Genomic DNA, 7,598 nt, shown 5'->3' with positions numbered 1-7,598 from the left:
CGTGCTCGCCTTATATTTTCACAGGGCAGTTTATTTAGCTGGCGATAAAGCATCGTTTTTACTATACTGGAATCTTACATGAGACGCAGAGAGAAAACTAGAAGTTTCGAGAATTCTATGAATTAAGGCTTAAGAAATTTGGAGAATTCCAAGCGACGTTACTATGTGAAGATAATATAAAACATTGTAGGTTTGTAACCAAAATATAACAAGTACACGAAAATTTTCATCCCAGGTGTTTACAGAAACTTGAGAGCTGGAGAGTCTAGTGATGCAGAGAGCCAAGGTCTTTGAAATTGCTTCAATCCTAACCAATAACAATACCTCCATAATTCGGATTTTGGAAAAGTACAATTTCCGAACAATTAATTAGTATCCATTTTATATTTGCATACCATTTTTATTATACTAATTACATATTTACTTGAATATTGAAAAAACTTTTTAGCTTGAATAACACAATTGAAAATTCTAATACATTTATATGTAAATGGAGTATAAATTGGTGTATTTCATAATAATTTGAATATCAATTCAATAAGCGACCTAATCTTCAATTTCAATTTTCATTGAATATTTTAGAATGCGAATTATGAAATAAATAATTTTTGTAGTTACAAAGTAATATCTTTAAAAAAAAATTTATAGCTGTAACAATAATTACACGCAAGTTATTCCAAAACTTATGGTTTTAGATATTTAATTATAAATTAGACAATATCATATAAACACCTACTGGATGATATTTATACACTATCTACATTATATATCATATACACTTTTCAAGTGTATGAGAAGATAAATGAGAACTTATTATATACTAATTTGTTTTTTAAAGATAAATTGGCAGCATCTACAATAATTTAATGCAAATTTTTTCTACAGTAGAAATAAGATATTTTGTGTACTCACTGTTAAGAAAATATGTAACGAAGTAGCTTGTGTTTACTAAAATATATTTTGATTTATTGTATGCTAGATAATTTGTATATTAATAAATTTATTATTGTTGAAATTGTTTTATAAATTTTATAAATTTAAAACTTTTTTCTTTATTTTAAAATTGAACATGGATTATTCTAAAACGATCGGTATAATATAATTGCTGAGTAGAGCACTGAATATATGTCATACATATAATGATGAAACTAGATGAAATATATTAATATATAAAAATAATATTTTTCGACAAATTAATTAAACTTAATAATCCTACTGAAAATAAACAATATACAAAATTTGTCTGATGATCCCTCGTCTTCTACTAGTTGTAGTAGCGTTCTTACTGCTAAGAATGAAGCGGCTCTTGTACCATATGTAACTGTTGTTAAACAATATGGTACTTCCTTGTTTGTATCCAGAACCACACGTCTGAAATTTCAGGATTTAGATTGGTCCCGTGTGCATTAGGTCATTGATTGAGTAGCCTGATGTCGATGCGCCTGAGTCGTTGAATACCACGCGTAATTTTGTGGTAGTGCTATCTGGTTTTAGTAGGCCATAACGAGTCAGATAATATTGAGGTTTATTATGGGACACTGGAGAAGCTCTTGTTATATTCCTTCATGAAATTTTGGTAGTGTTGTTATCTCCTGTAAATCGTTTGAGTAAGCTTTGTAGGCATTGATGTGCGGTGTTGTCAGAGTTGCCGAGGAGTTTGATTTACTTCTTGATAGAAAGCCGGACTGTGTAAATCTCTCGAGTCTCGAGAGTGAGTTCTTTTATAATGATCCTCACACCATTGCTCATCAGGGGTGTATTGGTGATCGAGGCTCCTCGGGACTTTTTCTTGCACCCAAAAGCTTGTCAGTAGTTTTGTAATGCATCCTCTACTACTTGCGTTGAAGCATGAAATCCTACTGCGCTCATACTGTTTGTTTCATTGACAGGCCCAAGTACTAGCCATCCGAAAATAGATTACTGTGCTATTGGCATGGCTGGAGTCGACTTGATCATGTTGGGCTTGATGATCTGTCCATATCCATCTGCTCCAAGAACAATATTTGCAGATCTTGGTGTTCTGGATCTGCAAATTTCAGATTTCTCAGATGCGGTCATACTTGTCGTGATGTTTTAAAGGACGAAAGCATTGTTGTCAATGATTTGAGTATGTAAGCTAGAACTGTAACTGATGAATTAGAATGATTAGATTGAAGGGAGATGGTCCTCCAATTCCATGAATGGTGATGAGAAAACGTTGACGCAATATTTTGAGTTTCTTCACAAGATCTTCTGTTGCGAACGTAACTTCAGAGCCATTTTCAATTAGAAGACGGGCTTGTACTGTGGTCGATGGTGAGCTTATTTTAGCCATGGAAGTGGCCAACAGGGTTGTCAACGACAATGGTTTTGATGGAATGACGACTGCAGCTTCTCGTCAAGTGGTGGGCAACGATGAGCTGTGTTTTACACTTTCCGCAATTGCTATTGCTCTTGCACAGTTGCTTTGGATGATAGTGTAAGCAGTTGATACACAGACTCCTATTGGATATTGAACGAATTGGCAATTCAATAGTTCAGTGGATAAGTCTCTCGTCATGATAATTTAAGAGGAAATAATAAGTAAAAGCGCTGAAAAATATTATGTATTATGTATTTTAAGTAAAAACAATGTTTATTATTGGTTAAATATTATAATAATATTGCACTGTTCTTGAGAGAGAGAATTATTCTATTGTAGTAGTGAGGGTGTTCCTTGTGTCTCCTTCTGAAGGACTTGATGAACATGTATTTTTTGTCGGTTACTCCATAAATTGTTGTATGAATTTGACAATATAATTGACGTGTTGTGTTAATTGTGTCGACTGGCCTGTACGATGTCGGAGTGTTAGTTCGATAGAGCGTACTTTTTCCCAGTCGACTCTTTAAGGGCAGTTTTCTGAAACGTGTTTGCGTGTGTACGACTAGTTTATTTAATCATATAAGGAGATGCATCTTGTGAACTGCCGACAAGGTATGTTGATTTACTGCGTGGGTGGTGTGCTCCTTTTTGATTACTATTCCAATTGGCTTCATTGGTAATACTACCTAATTTTGCTGATTGTAGTAATAACAGTTAAGTGAACGCGAGGTAGAATTACAATGAGCGGCGCCGCATGGCGAGCTGCCCTTAAATATACATCGCTTATCGCTATGCCGAAAACTTCTTTGTGGCGTTAGAAAACGAAGCTTCTAGAAGTTTCGTAGGCGTTCCTTTGTGTCATTTTGTAGTATAATGGATTTCATATCGTAAAACATGCTCGGACTTGTCGAGTTGTGTTTATAAACAATCGCCCGAGCACGCGTGCCCTTCTTTGTTTTAAATTCGTGGAAACTACGTCAATCTCGAACAGATACCAATACCTTCTTTTCCTGCAATGGTAATTATATGAACCTTTGACATCAGGTCAATACGTGTTCAGGTTGGAAGCATATACATTGTGCGATGTGTGTTGAAGCTTCTGGAGAGTTCATTGACTCAGTCTGTAGAGATGACTGATAGGCCCTAACTGGCTTCTTTTTTATTGATTGGAAACTTGAAACTTTTTATGTTCTAGGGCTGTTCGGGATTGATGCAGTCTCATGAATTTTAAACAAAAGTAAGGTCGTACGCGCTGTCCGGCGTACAGCATGTGCGCCAAGACTGGTACGCACGTGCGAACCGGGACGCGCACTCGAGCGAATGTTTACAAATAAAACACGGCAAATCCGAGTAAGTTTACGACCCGCAATATAATATACTATAAGATCACCCAACGGTGTTACTCCTACTTTTCTCTCGTCGAACATTCTCGAAGGTTCTAGATTTTTCCTTCGACGCCTCGTATATGAATTATTGCAACAACGACGATGCCTTGTTGCTAGCTAAGTGAGCCGCCGCGTGGCTATATAAGGGACGCACGCGGCACGCCTCCCTCTCTTGCTGAAGATACCTCTTGCTGAAAATCATCTCTTGCCGTACCACCCTCGCTCAACTGCGCTTGCGGTTAACATCTTGTCGTGACCCGACCGCAGTGGCCGATCACAGTGAACCGATCTAACCGTCTACCAGCAGAAGCCATGGCACACAGGTCTCGATCTGCCCTCAGCAGGACCGCCATGGAACGGTCGGTATTTTCAGCAGAGCCGCCACGGAACGATTAAGCCTTCGGTTCGTGCGCGTATTCAAAGGGCTAATTTGTAATATCACTTCACGCTCACTCAAGCATAACTGCCGCTCAGTGCAATAGTGTTTTGTATAATGTGAAGACGACGCGTGGCCATATTTTCGGCAGCATAGTTAAGAATACATGCGTGCATAATAACAAGAAATCGGCAGATTAGATAGTGATTACAGTGAAGCCAATGGAATAGTAATCAAGGAGGACATCAACTACACAGCATCAAATACACCTAGCCTGCAGTTCACCAGTTACACTTTTATATTAATAAATAAACAAGTCACATCTCCCTCTATTGTCGATCGGGCACACTTACGCTCTCTCTCGAACAAACCCTCGACATCGTACAGGCCCGCTAGCACAAACAGGGCACACTTACGCTCTCTCGAACTAACCCTCGACATCGTACAGGCCCGCTAGCATAAACAGGGACACTTACGCTCTCTCAAACTAATCCTCGACATCGTATAGGCCCTCAACAGCTGACGCAAGAGTCACTGTGGTTCACACACATTGTCAAAGAAGGACAACAACAAATCGACTAATAGACTATAAATACTGATTATTAAATCCTTAACGAGTTAGAAATCTTACCATTAATTACTCTTACCTGTGACTAGTTCTTCTACTGTCCCTTTGCATAATTAAAGACAATTGATTACTTAACAAATTCCATTAAATATCTTATATCATATCAAGTATAGTTATTCATACATCACACATACTTGATTCAACTACCATCTTCTCATGCTACCTCACAAGCATGATTGATTGACTATACCAGCTGATATTTACAACATGCGCGTTACTTCAAGCTCAAGATACTGAGTCATATCCATAGAACTACAATAATCAAGAATACAAGAACACACCCTTATTACTTCGATAGAATCATCTCTCTCTACACAACAGTGCAATATTATTATAATCATTTACAAATAATAAACATTGTTTTAACTAAATACATAATATTTTTCAGCCTTATCACTTATTATTTCCTTTGAAGTTATCCTGCCGAGAGACTAATCCACTGAACTATTGAATTGGCAGTTCCAGCCATAAACTAAACCTTTACAATCGAACAAGGGCCATTACTCGGGATATTAGGAATCACTTTAGCTGCTCGATTTAGGATACGAGCTTGAGTCACCTATTGAATTCTCCCATTGGTCTTATATGTACTGGCTGAATCTTTGCACTGTGCGATGAACCACTATACAATCTAATGGATCAGTGTAGAGTTGTAATTATCGTGATTTCTTTAATAAGTCACTACATTCACCAGCTACCTCTTTAATTTCTTGTGAGTCATCCTTCAATCGTGGGAAATCAGAGAGAAGTTCACAAACGTGAGATTGTATTATTCGGCGAGTGTTCTCATATCTTTCTGATAAAGCTTGCCATGACAGTGCAAGCGAATCATGTAATCGGAAGCGTGTTGTAAAATAATTAAAATAATGTTACGTGTATCTGTGAGTTAGCCTCAATCCTTTACGTATGCTGGATGGCCTGACTTCTGGAGACCTTGAATCTGAGATGATGGCTGTGACTCCTAAAGTAGATGATAAAGTCTACAAATGAAGTCTAATTTTAAACTCAAATGAGGGTCTTTGCCACTTCCTTCATCAATGAGGACTTCAACTGGTACTTGTCTTCAGATTCCGATGGGGAATTTGGTACTTCATTTTCTATGAGAACTTCAACGAAAGTTTGTCTTCGGACTTCATTGAGGGTCGTGCTACTTCGTATTTGAATAAGGACTTTACCGAGAGTGTTGAGATGGTTTCCCTTTATTGAATATAATGATATAATAAATAATCACTGGTCTATTGAGGTGAGATTGAATGAATGATACAATGAGTAGGTGAGAGTTTCTTCAGGTAATATGAGTGATAATAATCTTGTAAGTGTATTATTGATGTGGCGCGTGATTCTCCTAATCGTGGTTAGGACTCGTAGTAATAGTGGGAGATGCGCTGATAAAGTGTAATGATGCCGTGAAGAGTGTCACGGTGTGAAAGGGGAGTGTTGACGCCACCGATTGCCGCTACTGATAAGCTGGAGAGGCCTGAGTGGAGCGTTGGTGCGTGACGTTACTGGTGAGGAGAATTGATGCCGCCGTTGCCGCTACCGATAAGCTGGAGAGGCCTGGGTGTGTGACTTTACTGATGAAGGGCAATGATAATGCCACCGATTCCCGCTACCGATAAGCTGGAGAGGCCTGGGTGGTGGCGTTGGTGTGTGACGTCACTAGTGAAGGGCAATAATGCCGTGGTCTAGGTATTGCTGCTGACTTAGTTCACAGAGCCGTGTGTTAGTGATTCGTAAGAAGGTGTGTAATAGCGCAACTTACGCGCGGAGTCGATCTCGGTGCATTGGTGGTACGTAAGTCGTGTGTAATAGCGTGACTTACGTGTAGTGAGTTCGATCCGTGTGATGGTACTGGGAGACTATCTCTGTAGGTGTGTGTGAATTGAAGATCATCTCTGTGCAAGTGGCGTTGACTCGTAGGACGGTAATTTGTGTGAATTGAGGTGATCTCTGTGTAAATGGCGTTGACTTGTAGAACGGCGATTTGATCTTGATGACTGCTTGATTGAACTAGTAAGGAGAGCGTCAAGCGCGTCTCCTTAAATATTATCGTACAGGCTTGCGATTCCAGTGAATTCTATATTGTTCTTGTCATGCCGATAGTTGAAGTGACGTCACTAGAATCTAGCCTTTGAGAGTTCGTCGAAATTGTAATGTAAATTTGACTATTTGAGTATTGAAGTTTCCCGATTTCGGAGAATCGTGTTTACGACTAACTCTCCCACTTTGTTTACCGCGTAAATGCTGCAATCCGTAACAGTACTATTGAACATTAATTGCTATTAAATTTATAAGAATGTAAAAAAAAATTTCAATTTCATAATTTAATTTTATATTTAATAATTATCATTTAATAGTTATAAAAGTTAAATATAGGAAAAGATTAAACATAAATTGATAATAAATATTTAAATTTACATTACAAAGTTTTACGACGCATTACGAAGTTGTTTGAGGTTACGAGAACCTCTCGCGAGTATCAAACATCTGAGGAAAACTCCAACAGTTGTTGAACATCTCAAAAAATCTAAAGTGCACAGTTGCAACCATTGCTTCTAGCATCACAATCACCGCTATTGCTTTCAATGGACCTTGCTAATCTTGTAAGGATTAGCAATGAATTCTGTAATACTCTAATTGGAAGAGTACGGCTTATGCTATTCTTAGTCACAGCGATACAGTTGATCTGATCGTGCGATGAATAGATATAATCAAGAGAGCCATTCAAGGCCATACATATGTATGAACATATTATTGCTAATCCAGGCAACATTAGCAGAAGCCACTTTATTCTATACACTTCAAGGCCACACATACTACATTGGAGTATGCATATATATTCTTCAAGAGCTGTTCGTTTTTTAACGT

Source organism: Ceratosolen solmsi, unplaced genomic scaffold, assembly GCF_000503995.2.
Source record: "Ceratosolen solmsi marchali unplaced genomic scaffold, CerSol_1.0 scaffold17, whole genome shotgun sequence".
Taxonomy (NCBI): domain Eukaryota; kingdom Metazoa; phylum Arthropoda; class Insecta; order Hymenoptera; family Agaonidae; genus Ceratosolen; species Ceratosolen solmsi.
The sequence above is the reverse complement of the archived record's forward strand: the minus strand, read 5'-3'. Positions refer to the sequence as shown.